The sequence below is a fragment of the Etheostoma cragini genome, chromosome 1 (assembly GCF_013103735.1).
Source record: "Etheostoma cragini isolate CJK2018 chromosome 1, CSU_Ecrag_1.0, whole genome shotgun sequence".
NCBI classification, from domain to species: Eukaryota; Metazoa; Chordata; class Actinopteri; order Perciformes; family Percidae; genus Etheostoma; species Etheostoma cragini.
The window spans coordinates 27324712-27341211 of NC_048407.1; positions in this window are offsets into that span (position 1 = coordinate 27324712).

Below are 16500 nucleotides of genomic sequence, written 5' to 3' on the forward strand. Positions count from 1 at the left end.
ATGTGTATTCTTCACTTTAGCAATCACAAAAAATCTGCTCTCTACAAAAATATTTCTACATTTTGAATTTCATAATTTATGGCTGAGAACAAGGATGTTACAATATATTGTACAGAAAAGCACCTGGACAGAAAGGATGAATTGCAAAATCATGTAAATCTGATCAACTGGCTACCAAACAGGGTAAGTGTATCAAACTGGCAACCCAGAACCATATATTGTACCAAACCCTAGGCTGAGTGTATTATTACATCCATTGATAGGGCTAGAGTTTGGTCCTAGCACCAATATCTTACATTCTTTAACAATTCCATAGTTACTGTATAGTCATCTTGTAGTTTAGATTTGATTTTACATTAGATTGGATAACAAACGCTGGCCCATTTAGACGAACAGCGAATGTCCTATGGTCACTATGGTGGTCTGAAAACGGTACTTCATTGTTCATCAACTCACTCCCAACCCAGAGGGAACAATGTCCAACTGTGTCCAAAAAGGACACAGTCCTCTTTTTAGCTACTACAAATTTGAGGTTCTATCCATGAAGATCACAAGCAGAATTACAGACGAGGAAAAACCCTAATGGAGCCCAACACTGTCTGAAAACAAACTGACCAGAATCATGAGAAGCAATAAAAAGAATTATTATAGTAAACTGGGAAGGCATAATCATTGAAAAATGATGTTGGAAGCCACATATACACTATATTATTGCCAAAATATCCAAATCAATTGCTAACTGTATAAAACCAATTATTTATTAAATCAACGCTCATTGTACACCTTGTATTGTTCCTTCATACTTCCATACATTACTTACTCTTTGGAGGTACCCATTATAGAGCACCAACTAATCCACTGTTTATTAAATTAAAACACTACAATTCTGAGATATTGTTGATTTTAAAACACACAAATGATGTACAAAATAATCATCAGCTATCGAACAGTATCAAAGGGACGTTTCAAATAAGAGAGAGGAAACATCACTTAAGAGGAACATTTGTATTTAAGAAGAAACGTATAAGAACAAATGCTAAATATCACTGCATCACAACCAAAGGAGTTACTTTATGGAACAGCTGCGTGTACAACAATGAGCAATTTCAAGAGATTATTTAAATTAACATATTAAAGGGATACAAAAAAAGTGAAGAGATAGTATTGTATAAAGACTGTATGGTTTCTTGGCATCTATATACTAATATATCTATAGTAAGTCTAGTCTGGATGTGTTATTATTTAGCTAGAGGGTATAGAAAGAAGAAGGCAAGAAAAGAAACAAAAGCAGTGTAAATGTGTGTATAGATATGTATGTATGTATGTATGCATCTGTGTCTATGATGTGTAAATGAGTGAAGCCTACAATTTTGTATTTACTAAAGGATAAAAATAGAGAAAGGGGGTAAAACCTAAGTTGTTTATGAACTTCTTCTTACTCCTTTTTGAACAACGGAATTTTTGGTTTGAATGACTATACATTTTGGAAGATTGTGCTGAGATGTACATGGCCTTATTTATCTGTCTATTTTAATTATATATATGTATGAATGTGTGTATGGATATTTATTTTATTGTTTTACATGTTTAAATAAACTACAACTAAAACATGTTTGACCTTCTGCAGAGTATACACTCCAGCTCATTAAGGACCAGGTGGCTTGTAGTAACAGCCCTCGGTTCCCCACACTCCATCAGTACACCTCACAAGACTCCACAGGGGACCTGCATGGGTAGGGAGTCGGTCCACTAGTTGACGATGAGGACAGAGCTCTTCCTGGATCTGAGGTTCGACAAGCAGGCTGAGCCTTTTTCCAACCTACTGGTATGAGTTTCCCCAGGAAGGGAGGCTGAGCAGTGAAAGTCACATAACTAGAGCCCATCCTCCAGTACCCCTTTATAAAAATGGCGAACCACCACCCATTCTGCCATTCTGCAGGCAAGGACTCAGACCTCCACACCTGGTGCAATCCCTTTGAGTAGCTTTCTTAATTGCCCCAGAGGCCGCTTCTAGGGGTGTGGGTGAAGCTTCCCGAGACTTTTAATTCTGCATTTTCCAAAGACGAAGTGTTGGACAGGTCCTTCTCCATAGCCTCCTTGACTTCCTCCCACACGTTAGTCTCTGGGTGAAGGACTACAAAGTATTCACAAAATACTGTATCTTGCCATGCTGACAAAGTTATTAAAATCAAATGCACTCAAGACCTAGTTTTTTTTTATGGATAAAGATAAAAAAAGAGTGTGTGCGCACTGAACATGGTCCAGGATCTTCTCACTACTCTTGCAACTGATATCCACCATTTTTTTTTTGTCTGGATAACTTTATTAACAATGTTCAAAATTGACATTTAGCTCTCATAGAGTGTAACAACAACCCCTAAAGATCAAATACCTGTACCAGTAAATCTCTGTATTCTAAATGTGGGGCTGAGATAAAATACTTTTATGAGTGAGCTTTAAAAGGGTGCTGGTAGCCAGTTTCTGAGCCAGTCTCTGAAACTAACTAGCCAGCCAGTCTACACTAAACTAACTGACTGTATACTTCTATTTTGACAAATTGATATGAGAGCGGTATCAATCTTGTAATCTAACCCCCACTGAAAAGTGAATAAGCGTATTTCCTAAAAAGTATTAAACTATTCCTTTGAGTCACAAACCTTTCTGTACCAAATTCAACAGTTACGATAGTATTGCGTACTTACAATGAGGTTCTTCATCTTAAATGCTACGGCATCTTGGAAAATGTTTTATTGACTGTTTGCAACCGCATAAGTGTGTTTATGTGGAGCACTCTGGCCTGTGGGCAGCTTTATTGCTTGATGGCACAGCTGATGTCTCCTTATTCTACCTCTCTCGTCTGTGCATGTGTGTTAGGTGTGTGTATGTGTGTGTGTATGTGCAGACCCAAGACCTGTGGGGCAGAAGGTTCTGTCAGGCCCACGACTGAGTGATGAATGTGTGTGCAGAGAAGGGAATCAGATGCCAACTACATTGACTCTTCTTCTCCACATCCTTTGTGTGTCTGTGTGTGTGTGTGTGTGTGTGTCTGTGTGTGTGTGTGTGTGTGTGTGTGTGTTTGTGTGTGTGTGATAGAGAGAAAGACACATATAAAGTAATAGAAACTGTGAACATAATGTGCATACTGTATGTGTACATTTTATGTGAGTATATGTGAGCATGACCATGCACAAGTTGATGTAAGTGCATGTGCATGCAGCTACACTTATAAATGTGTGCATGTGCACATGCATGTGTAGGATTCTTAAAGCACAGCAAGATAATACTTCTCTCTTTCTCATCTCCCTCATCCTCGCTCATCCTGACACCCCCCATGCCCTCTCCGTCACACTGCTGCCTCTCATCACAAACCTAATCGTCTCACCCCCTCGGCAAGTACGTGCTGTGCGAATTAAAGCGACCCTGCCCACTTTTTCTCTTTCTTATTCCCCTTTGTCTTCTTCTTCCAAGTCTTACCTCCTCCTTAGCTTTTGTATGGAATGGGTGTCCGACTTTAAGTGGCCACTGCGCTTCAATAATGTGTTTACTTATCTCCATTTAGCTATTGAGCTTCTGACATTTTCAATTTATGTTTACAAATTGCAAACATTAATATGTAAATGTGGAGGATGCCTCACAGGGCTTCCGTATTCATTGAAAAGGGGTCATGAAATAGGACAACAAACCAGTAATGGCACAGCTTGTTCCTAAGCATTTGTGTGTGGTTGCTGTGTAGCGCTTTTCTGCTGCTAATGGGTCGAGATATTCAGACAGAAAATTGCACTCGCGGTGGGTATGAAGGTTATAGTTTATGTTCTAACTCGTAATTAGGAACACACACACACACACACTATATATATATATATATATACACACACACACACACACACACACACATATATACATTTACACACAAACACAGTATTCATGCACTGTATAGATATACAGTACATACAGTATATACATATATAAACACATATATACAGTATATACGGTGTATATACAGTATATTTAAACTGTATACTATACATTAATATATATAGATATATATAAATATTAATATATACTGTATATATACACAAAATATAAAGCTTTATTGCAGGTCCATATTACACACATCATGCAGTACAAAAAGTATAAAACGGAGATTCAAACATACAAAATAATTCCATATTCGCCTATAGGATATAAAAGCTATTGCAACAATATTGTCTTAATCTATAACAGCTTTTCAGAGGACTGACTAGGGCTTTAATTATATGGTTTTCCAGACAACACATAAAACTAAAAATCAGTTGACTTAAGAGTACCTCACAGGTTGGCACTACAGTGGATACAAACAGCTGACTGGCACTAGGCCACCTAGGGACGCCAAGCAGCAGCCTCATTGCATCATTGTATGGTTCCTTAAGCCTCTGCATACACTTTTGCTTATAGTTCAACCATAGTTGAGCAGTATATAGCGGTGTGCTGTAGGTTCTAAACAAAGAGCCCTTCACAGAGTCAGAGCACATAGACAGCCTCCTTATAAGCATAAGTTAGCTTGAGAATACATTTTAAATTGCTGTCGGTAGAGGTCTCCGTCATCCGTCCAGTCATTGGATATGACAGGACCTAAACATTTAGTTTCCTCACACACAGCAAGAGGACTATATGACAAGTAAAAGGTCGGAAAAGTTGATTTCCTGTCCTCATTGCTTCTAACTATCATTATGTGGCTTTTATTAGCGTTATACTTTGTCATAATCAAGGCCATACTAAGAACACACCTTCAGCATCTGCTGCAGCCCAGCACTATTTGAAGAAAATCGCAATACACAAAACTACCGAATCGCAATATTTCCAGAATCGCAATAAATGAAAATCACAATACAAATCGATAACACAAGCATGTATTGTGAAATTGTCTAATCGGGACTAAAGCATATCGTCCCAGCCTTAATGTATACACAAGTAAAAAATAGTCCATCAGAAATAGTTTCTGTTTTCAGCCAGAAATACTGTATATATTAGCAGTTACCATTTCCTAACATTAGGTGTCACTTTGTTGTAGAAGCCAATCTTTATCGTTATTAATTATTATCATTATTTGAACGCAATTCTTCAAGAGGGCAAAATGTGGAGGACTTTTACACGTCACATTTACCAAATTCTTCATATCTTAACTGCTAGAACAGGCAAATTGTGTCAACAGTGAGAGCTTTCTCTGCTTTTTTTTGTTGTTTTCGTTTTTGCATAAGTTGAAAAGTCTTACACACAACTGCCAATGCACATAGTTTTAAACTAAACAGGCACTACTTCATCCAGCTGAACAGGGACCCAATATAATACAAAGAGAAAGAGTGTATCATGAGGCAGCCACCAGCTCCTCTCGGAGGGCTTTTCAATCAAGCAAGAAGCCTTAATTCATTTTCTCCTCCGAGCCACAGTTGGTTGCAGTTGAAACCACAATTACATGGACAGACAGAGTGACTTAATGCTCATGAAAGGGAAAGAAAAAAGGCAAAGTCTATATTCAGGAGTTCAAACAGCGTTTGGTGCAAGCATAGCTCTGTAGACTGTAACAGAGAGTGCCTGTGGCTTGGGAGAGGAGTAAGGCAGCAGTAATCTATAACTGAGAGGCTAGTAATGAGAAAGATGTGCCAGCCGTCTGCTCACTGTGATAAGATGAGGAAGTTCCCTCAGGGCCTAAAGCATCTCTGACCCAAACAACAACAAAGACAACAAATGGGTTACTGCCCAAACCATTCCTTTTTTTCCATTTCCATCCATCGTTTATATTCCTCTCTCTTTCTCTCTCTCTCTTCCCTTCCTCCTCTTTCCCCTACTGTCTTTCTCTCCTTTAATCTCTATTTTTTCGATGTCTCTCTCTTTCTCTATTCTTCTCTCACTCCCCATCCGTGCCTAAATCCAACTCCACACAAAGCCCCGCTGCCATGTAATCGGTTTCATCAGCGTTTTTTATTAGCTAAAGAAGAATACATGGTAATTAAGGGGAACGCGACCAAGCGTGACGGGGAGAGGCTTCACCCAGCCACTGATGTGGAACAAGAAAGAAAGAAAGAAAAAGAGGAGACGGAGGGGGCAAGGACGGCGGGCAAAAGACACACAGCAGAGAAAGGGCAAGAAGGAAAACGGGAGAACAGAGATAGAGAGAGAGAGAGAGAGAGAGAGAGAGAAAGAGATAGAGAGAGAGAGAGAGAGAGAGAGATAAGGAAGGTTTGAATGGTGACAGGAAATGAAAGGCTGGAGCGTGAGGGTCACAATGATTTTGGTCGTGCTCTCCAGTGTTGTGTGGCAGCGCACGCCGTCGGAATGGAAATGAGACTAATGTCCTGTTAATGTGGTCCGAGTCACACTGCACCAATATGAGGACCTCGGCTACCATCATCTGCCTAATCCCCTGTGTCCACTCAAATGGCCCATTCAGGACAAGTGCACCATGAGAGTGCTATCGGAACGAGGGCTCCGGCGTTGTTTCATGCTAGGTCGATTTTTATGTTCTTCAGACCGGCTCCATGAAACATGTGTTAATGAAGTAGACAAGAGATGCTTCTCATTGTTGAGCATCTTCAGTGGAGCACTGGGATTTTTCAAATCCTACTCAGAATCTTGCTGTATTCCTTTCTGAAGTGTTCTTGACACCATAAATTGTATTGCAATATAAGACCAGGGGGCAAAAGTGAATGCCATTACAGGAGCATTTCTACAGTATCATACATAGCAGTTAATGTCCTGAAGCTTTGTTGCCATTAGCACATATCATTACATTTGTGATAAAATACTTGCACACGCACACACAAAAGAGGTACAAAAGTAGATGCGTTTTCCTGACGTAACATGTTGATTTCACACACAGAGAGTTGCAGCGGAAGCCAGTGGACCAGAGAGACCCAACTCAAAGTATATTTCCTGAAACATGCCGACCGTTCTGCCGCCAAGCTGTGCTAACATTAATTTTCTGCTGAAACAGCCACTGGCCTGCGAGAGCAAGTTTGCCCAGAGCTGAAATATCAATTATACTGTTCTCCCTGGCAGAGAGTGCAAAGCTTTAATCTTCACACAACCAATCAAAATGTCGTCTGGACTGGACTGAAAGAGGGAATTGTTGGCCACGCTTAAAAAGGGCAGCAGTTTCCACCCGTCTAGTTAATATTGACACAAAGGAGGTCTGACGGTGGAACGCTTTATTGCCATGTTCTGACTTTCCATGTTTCTTTCCCTCTTTTTCCCCCTCACATGCCACACATGAATACATGCACACCCACTCGCTTACATTCAAAATCATGCATCCACATATTTTCTATACCAACTTCTACTGTGCAGGGTGGTGGGGGTTGGGGCATGACCCAGCATGCACAGGGAGAATGGCAGGGTACACCCTCAACGATGTTGTCTCTCGCATAGGCACACGCATTCCTACCCACGGGCAATTTAGAGTTTCCAGTTTACCCAACCTACATGTCTCTGGCCTGTCGGAGGAAAGCAGAGCATTATGAAGACAACGACATGAACACCAACGCATTCCATTTCTTTAGAGCTGCTCCAAACACGTTTTAAACCTCAGATAACGATATTCGATAATCATGGAGCAATGTCTGCCAAGAGAGGGCCAATTCGATCACTTTTTGTGTTGCTTTGTTTAGTTATAACCGCTAATAGGGTATTAGCCTAATATTTAATTAGGCTAATTAAAGTATTTAAGAGTGTTTGGCTTCAGCCTATAGACCTCCTGCCTCATGCCTCTTGTCTCATACCCTCCCGGCTGGTGCCGTCCCGGAGCTTCGACTTTTCAAAATAAAAGCTTTTGTCTGGTTCACTATGTCTTCGTACTTTAGTGTTTTGGATGTTTTTTTAACTTAACTGTAGGACAATCATGCTAACGAATGCAAATATTTTTTCAGCAGTGTATGGTTGCAGCCTGAAGACCTCCCAGATAGGGTATGCACTCTTGTCTCATGCCCTTTTGTGTCATGCCCTCCCATCTCATGCCCTCCCGGCTCATGCCAAAGACGGGAGGGCATACCCTATCCAGGAGGTCTCCAGGCTGCATCCATACCCAACTCAAAGTATTTCCCAGTTTGTCTGTTTGTATTGGGATCTCCACCAGGTGGCAGTGTAACGGGCTATATAATGGTGTGTCACTCTTTAGCAAACCTATGAATTAGAATCACAAGTCAGTCTTGTTTCTTATACCCTTTTCCTACCACAAATCGTCTCACATATGCAAGTTTGTGATCTGGAAAATCTGCAAGTAGATGAGCATGCATTTGATTGTTTTCTTCTGGTGTGTCACTTTCGAAGTAAAGAACACAACGATAAATGGGTGTTGTTAACTTTTCCTTCTGCAGTTTACAGAGCACATGTATGATGTATTATACATCCATGTGCTGTATTCACTTGATATCTTTGGTACTAAACTTAAACTCTCCTCTGCAAGAAACCAAGTGGGAATCATAATGGTGCGTCTTTTCCCGGATGTTAAAACAGACTATAATGGCAGCTAGTTTGGAATACAATGTCTTATTTTATTTTGTTTCTGAAAACATTGTATGCAAGTAATGGGCTATGCAGTTGCTGAATCTGTCTTCATTGCACACCGACAACAGTCAGTTTAAAAGATTTTTGTGAGTTTTTCAGAGGCAGAAGCCCCGCTTCTCCAAAGTCCCTATGACGCTACCACAAATACATTGTGCAGCTGCTCCTGTATGGGAAGCGGGGAAATAACTTAACTGAATCCTGATCTCAAACTAGCCCTTGAAAGAAGAGGAGCCGAACACAGGTAAAAGAAGACAATCACACACACCGCCTCTCAGCCTCTACACAGACATATACTATATACCATCATATACTAAAACGTCCTCACAATTCCTCTGTCTTCTTCACACAGCACTGGCCCCCACCGAGGAGCAGCAGGCTTCTTGGCTGGCATGTGAAGACTGTAATTTTCCGCCACACTTCCCCTGCCGTTTGCTGGCTCTTTCCTTGGTGCCGTGGAGATAGCGAGGGAGCGAGCAGTGAACAAGGTGCGGGCCTCGCCAGCTCTCCTGCCTCCCTGCGATTATTAATGCGGCAGCAGTGAGAGTGGCTGCCAGGTTAAAGCAGCAATCAGCACACACTAAATAAGATCATTCACAGCCTCTTTAAAGGCAGACAGACAGAGCTGCAGTGAGACACACACACTAACACACACACACACAGCGGCACATCAGCATGCACATGGATGAAAGACTGTTCTAGTGTGCGCACACACACACACACACACACACACACACACACGCTATGAGTGGAGTGGATACTAGACAATTTAAGAATATGTATGCAAAAGTATAAAGGAAAGAGAGCATGCATCAGACATAGGCAGCAAGGTTTAATATAAATAAAGCAGGGCTTAATGATTAATAGTGATATGATTAATACTTTCCATGTCAAAATTGGGATTTGGGAAATAATGCAATTTCCAAATCACGTGAGCAGTGATTTAATCGTAACTAACTAAATTTAAGAAGCAGTAGGTAAAGGTACAGTATGTAATATATTTACTGTAATATATCCAAAAATGAAGTTGAAATACTATCTTTTCTGACAACAACGCTAATGCCAGTTTTCTCCTCTTGTAATTTCCATTCCGTAACGTAATTTCTGTTTGGGTTTTAGCCTGTAAAATGTAGCTTTTCTAGCTCAAGCTACGAAGCTATAACATTAGCTCAAGCAAGGTAGTTACAGTGCAGAGCTGTCTGCAGATATTTCTTTCCATCAGATTATTTTCCCTTAAAACAAACTAAATTGTTGTTAATGCTTGGTACTGCACCCACATATCTCCCTCAACAATATGTAGACGTCAAACACAGGCCTGTGGTTTAATTAAGAAAAAAATACTGTTTTAATCACAATTTCAATATTGGTCAGAAAAATCGCAACCAGATATTTTCCTCAAATCACTCAAATGCACACTGTTCCACTGATATACCCTGCAAATAATCAAGAACTGATGGCTTATCAATAAGCAATTTAATATTCATAATAGCTCCCTAACAACTATCACAAAACAGTGTGTAAAACGTATAAAAAATAGTGTGTGATAAGTTTAATTTAACATGGTTGTGCTCCTTCTAAAACTAACTGAAGTACTTTGGGGGAGGTGGTGCCTGTCAGGTGGTCCGTAGCTAGAATGGAAATCAATTGAAAGGGGGCTGAAGTGTAAACACATTATTAACACTGTGTTTTGTGCCCGTTTCACTGTATTACATACCGCTATGATTCCCAATAGATGACCTAAAGCACAATAGATTTCCAAGCATAAGCGCAGCAGAAATCCATTGGTAATTTCAGCCTGATCAATTACCCACTCAGGCTCATCACATTCTCAGTTTAGCTTGTTTAGATGTGTTGCTGTTTGCTACAATGACAAACCAGTTACTGTAGTTGAGTAGATGTTGAGAGAAACTACACTTTACTACACTTCACTTTTAACAGTCAGTGCTATCAAGGTGTTTACAACTGCTAATTACAAATGATCTAGTGTAATTTCAAGAAATCTAATTCCCTTTAAATCATTCATGCATTAGTTTACCTGCCTTGAATGATATTGAAATTGTGTGGACACAAGCCTCTAAGAGACTACTGACTAGATTGTTTTTGGTTGATAATGATCCATTAAACCATTTCACCCACACCAAATTGGTCTATTAATCTAATTTTGCACAAAACATGAGAGGAAATATTCACCACTCATTTTGTGGACGTCCAGTCCTTCCTGCCCGACCATAAAAACTAGAACCACTTCAGTCACCTACGCAAGGCAAAGCACAGGTATATGTCATCAATGCTTCTGGAACTGAGTGAGCCTTGATTGGTCAGTGGCAACAAGGTCAAAGTTGAAACAATTTGAACTTTCGGTGCAACGCTCGGCGGCAATTCCGAGCGATGCACCACACCAACCCCCCAATTTCCACAGGATGGATAATGGCTATGGATCTGCTCCGCTGCGTGACGGCGCTTTGCTCCGCCGGCCGTCAACACCAACCAGGTCCGTATAGGTTGCGGAACAGCTGCGGCCATGACTGACAGCTGAAGTCTTAAGGACACACGAGATCTCGCAAATTCACTTAGAATAAAACCACACAAACAGTTTGTTTCCATCCAGAGGAAAGGAGAGGATACAACTCTGTGCTGTGTTTTCAAGGTGTAGTGCAGGGAAATATTATCCGCCGTAAGCGTGTTCTATTTTATTTTGAAAATTAACCAGATATTTTATTTTGTTTCTGTGCTTGACTTCCTGTCCCGCACTATCTCCCGTGGGCTGCGGAGCTCTCCGGCGTCCGGCAAAAATAGAAGCTCTGCGTATCTGCGGCGGATCGCCGGAGCTGGAACGCAGCTGTTCCGCAGTCCGTGGAAATACACACATTGACTTTATTGGAAACCTAATGACTCTGACGCCGTTCTGGAGCCGATCTGCAGCCGTTACACATCCTGTGGAAATCGGGGGCAAGAGTAGCAGTCCACATAGCTGGGCTGCACCACTCTCCCCATGAGAAAACAATGGAACGGCCAGTGCAGAGCGGTTTTAATCCCAATCATGCGTAGTCGGCTTTAGGCCAGGAAGTAATGATTCATTAAATTCACAGTTCCATTTGATATGTTACAGTGTGGGGGTGTCACAGTGCAACGTGCATTCGCAAAACAGGGTGTAACTGAGAATATCCCTATAATATTATCTATAATTATGAGAGACACTGTTAGATGTATAACATCAAATTTACAGTTGTATATATGGAGGAAGGTATTTAAATAGACCACCTTTTTTAAGCCTCTATAAGTTTACATTTTGGAAAATTGGCAAAATTCAAAACATGCTAAATTAGCTGTTAGAATTTTCTGTTTTCAATGTACCCATGGATGCACAAACAACTATCACTGGATTACTTTAACACTGAAACAACTTAAAAATTGTGATTATTGTATGATTTTTAAGCAGATTCATTATTTATGATCGGCATCTTAAAAAATAAACTGAGCAAAAAAAGAAACGCCCCTTTTCTGGACACTGTCTTCTAAAGACACTTTTGTAAAAATCTAAATAACCTTAGAGATTGCCATTGTAAAGGGTTGAAACAATGTTTTCCAGGCTTGTTCAATGAACCATAAACAATTAATGAACATGCACCTGTTGAACGGTTGAAAAGACAGTAACAGCTTAAGGGCAGAAGGCAATTAAGGTCACAGTTAAAAGAAAATTAGGAAAGTAGAGAGACATTTCTACTGGCTCTGAAAAACACCAAAAGACAGACTCAGGTTCCCTACTAATCTGTGTGAGCGTGCCTTAGGCATGGTGCAAGGAGGCATGAGGACAGCAGATGTGGCCAGGGCAATACATTGCAACGTCCCTACTCTGACACGCATAAGACAATGCTACAGGGAGACAAGAAGCACAGCTGATCATCCTCGCAGTGGCAGACCACGTGTAACAACACCTGCATAGGATCGGTACAGCCGAATATCACATCTGCGGGACAGGTAAAGGATGGCAACAACAACAAGAACCGCAAGAACGGGCCAGTCTGGTGCAGTATATGAGGAGGAGATGCACTGCAGTACTGAAAGCAGCTGGTCGCCACCCCAAACATTGAGGCTTACTTTTGATTTTGACCCCCTCTTTGGTCAGGGGACACTTTATTCCATGTGTTAGACATGTTTAAATTTAGTTTTAGTCTGTTTAAATTGTTCAGTTTATATGTTAGTTTTTAAATATTTTAATGTTTAATGTTGCAAATATTTGCATTTATTAAGTTTGATTAAAATATAAAAGCAGTTGGTGACAGGACGTTTCTTTTTCCGCTGAGTATATGTGTTTCATGTCTTTGTGTACAGATTCGATGGAGTTATGATTTAAGAGGATCAGTTCTATTTGTCATGCAAATTGCAGCAATCTGGTATTAAGCGTTTTTACCTTAATTGCCACCATGAGTGTCACAGCCTTTGCTGTTGACCGTCTTGGTAAATGGGCAAAATCAGCAAGCAAAACTACAATAACGGAACGTTTATATCATGTCCCTTTTACTTTACGCAGTGTCTTTGCTTCTGGTCTCTCCCTCAACGCATCCTTAAAATCTCCGGGGGAGGAGCGCCACTAGTTTGAAAACTTCAGGAATAAACCATTCTGTTAACATAATCTAACTGCTGTTCACTAGCCATTTATACATAATAATGAAAATGTGACTATCCAATTTTTGTGGTTACTGCTACTTTTGTCACATAATTCTAACGCTAATCTACTGGCCAGTGACTGTGGTTGCAAAACTGCCATACCAACCACCCAAGTCCTTTATCGAACTTCTTTTGAACTGTAAATATCACAAAAAAGGCGTGTTCTAAGGGACAATACCCTATGTCTAGAATAAGATTTGACATGATTTGACATTTTGTTCACATAATACTGCAAGTCCTCAACAGAAGCATACTATACCTAATTCCTCCAGTATTTTTTTCATTTATTTTTATGCAGTTTTCCAATTCCATAGAATTACAGGCAACTGTTATGGCATAAAAAAGTTTGAAGTGAGAGTGAGATGTGTGCTTACAAAGTTAATATAGACTCAAGTGCTTTTTAATTAAAGGCTAAAACAATGAATCAATTGGAGTACTATGAAATAAAATGTATCATGCAATAGGTAGATGATTTTATAATGTCTTGTTTGTTTGCAAACACATCCAGGTAGAAAAAGTCCAGCGCGAATAGTCAAACACCCTGAACATATTGTGCATTTATATCTCTATCTCACTGATGTTCAGCATGAGGGATCATCTGAACGTTTTGTGAAACAAGGGTCCAATATCATCTAAAAAATAAAGTTCTTGTTCCCAAGGTTTCAGTTTCCTTTATCTTATTTAGTGTGTACAAACTCAAAACCAGTGTAAGAAATCCTCTAGGTAAGCAGACATGGTTTGGTATTTACACCCAAACCTGATGTTCAGTGAACAGATAAAAAAAGCATCTGCAGAGGAGGTGAAGTGTGGTAATTATTTAGTGCTCGGCACTTCTACAAATACGATGGGATTGAGCGATGCAAAGAAAAAATGAAGAATTGCATTTAGACAAAGAGCAACGTTGAGTAAAGAGATGGTGTGAGCAGGATAGGTGTGTGGGGGGGGGGGGGGGGGGGGGGGGAGGCATGGGGATTGTGTTGAGCCATCCATGGTGAGAGAGCAAGTGTTTTTCCTGCTCTGAAAGAGGGGAAGAATAGTCGCTGGGCAGATAGATGGAAGGAAAAAGCGTTGCTGTGGCACTGATAAAGTGACTGAGGACCGCTACTGCCACACTTGGACAATTCCAGACACAATCTTCTCCTCTCCTTTCTTCTCTTTCCCACAGTATTCTCCCCTCTTTTCTTCTCTTTCCCACAATATTCTCCCCTCTTTCCTCTGCTGCCAACCCCTGTTTATACACAAACACACACAAACACACACACACATGCACATACACACAGTCTCTTAAAGATGTAGGGAAAAGTAGGAGGGGAGCCACTTTGGGAAACAGTGTGGTCCTGACAACCTTTCATTAAACATACCAAATTAGAGGTTCATGAACCCCCCACCCCCACCAACAAAGCTCATCCACCTCCACCTTATCTTTTGTGGTCCCCAGCCTGCACATTCAGTATTATGTCTGTCAGAGCAGGGTATCTCTTGAAGCTTGTGAGCTAGAAACTGTTTCTGATCTGCACTTTCACATTATCACTGGGGTGTAAAAAGCCTTCAGTCTGTACACCACAAGCTCAGCTAAAGGAGGGGGGGGGGGACTTTAGCACAAAAGGTTCACAGTTGACGGCATGCAGATTTGCTGACGCCTGTAATAAAATAAGGCCAGCCGGGTGTGCAAGAGTTGACATTGCATATAGGTGTACAGCCGGGCATCTGCATAAAGAGCTTCTGCTTCTGCCAGCAGCCATCATGGCCTCGACAGATTAGAAATTGTGTGTGTAGGGATTCACCGCAAATAATGAGAAATGAGTTTTAAATTGTAGCTCAGGCACTGTGAAAAAATGGGCACTGTCAATATGTGGTGTATGTGATGCGGGGGGGGGGGGGGGGGGGGGGGGGGGGGGGGGGGGGGGGGGGGGGGGGGGGGGGGGCTAGAGAACGTGCTAGAGGATTTAGGGGTGAGGGACATAGGGAGAGAAGGAGACAGAAGGAGAGAGAGAATGAGGGATCAGGGGATGACTTTGTTTTGGTTTACTGCTTATTACCATCATAATCCTTTGTCCTGTTTTCCACTCTACAGTCCGGGCACACCTCTCGCCTCGTCTCTGCGTTAGACATTGTGATTGCCTTGTATTTAAGAAGCCTTCTGTGAGCCTCTGTTCCGACAAATGCTTTTCCAATACCAATCACAGCTGAGTGCACCTCATTTGAATCTGTGAAAGGGGTTTTGATTCCATCAGCAGAATGCTCCTCCAAGCGCGGCACAGACCATTCAATACTGTGGCAACGTGTGAAAGCCTGAATATTCTCACCTAGTATAGGCACACACTGTAAAGGGTTTGAGCGAAGACTGTCGAGCCTCTTCAAACCGTGTTGTTCATTAATCCCCCTTTTATTCTCTACATAGGCCCTTATTAGCTGTTCTCCTTTGCGGCATTTGGAAATTGTAAGCTGTTCTCCATCTGACTTTTACATGTGTGATGAAACAAAAGTGTTTTGCCGGTCATAAACTTTGATGAGGAGGTAAAAAGACTAATTGTACACTCACCTGGTCAACCTTTAATCTGTAAATTTTTTTTGAGGCCGACTGCATGCGGTACAGACCAGCTGCTGATATCTCCACTGTAGCAGCTTGTTGACCTTCAAACTTATCAGTGCATATCTTTTGTCAGAGCAATTCCCTGCCTTTTGGTCTGTGAGGAGTTTGGATAATGCATCCAAATTAAAATCTTTTGTAAATCCCATTGCTTGATTGCTTGAGAGCCACTGAGAGTTGTTCAACATTAATGGTGAAGGACTTCCTGATTCCCAAAGTCATTTCCTCTTCATTATTCAGGCGTGTATTAGCACCTCTTATTTTCCACACAGAGATAACAACCCCGTACTAAACTGCCTTAAAACAAAACAGTTAGCTCAAGAAACAAACAGTTCATGCGCAGAGACAAACAGTTCATGTGCATCCTTTCATCTAGGTCACTGTGTCCCCAATGTTGCATTTACATCTATCTTGGACCCTCTTTGCATGTGGATCCACTTAAATGCAACTTATCAAATCTCAAATATCAAAACCAAATGTTGTTCCTTATGATGGGATATGTCCTACTACTTCTTACGATGAGCAAACTCTGATAGACAGTATTTGTGATCAGATCCCAAAATCCTGTGAGATAGAGGAAATAAAAACTCCAATCCAACACACAAACTACTCATAGGTGTGGTGTACATACGGCCACCTGCTGTGCAGAGATGTAGTGACATGTCAACGTATATCAACAATAGCCACAACAGCTGCCTGCTGTCATA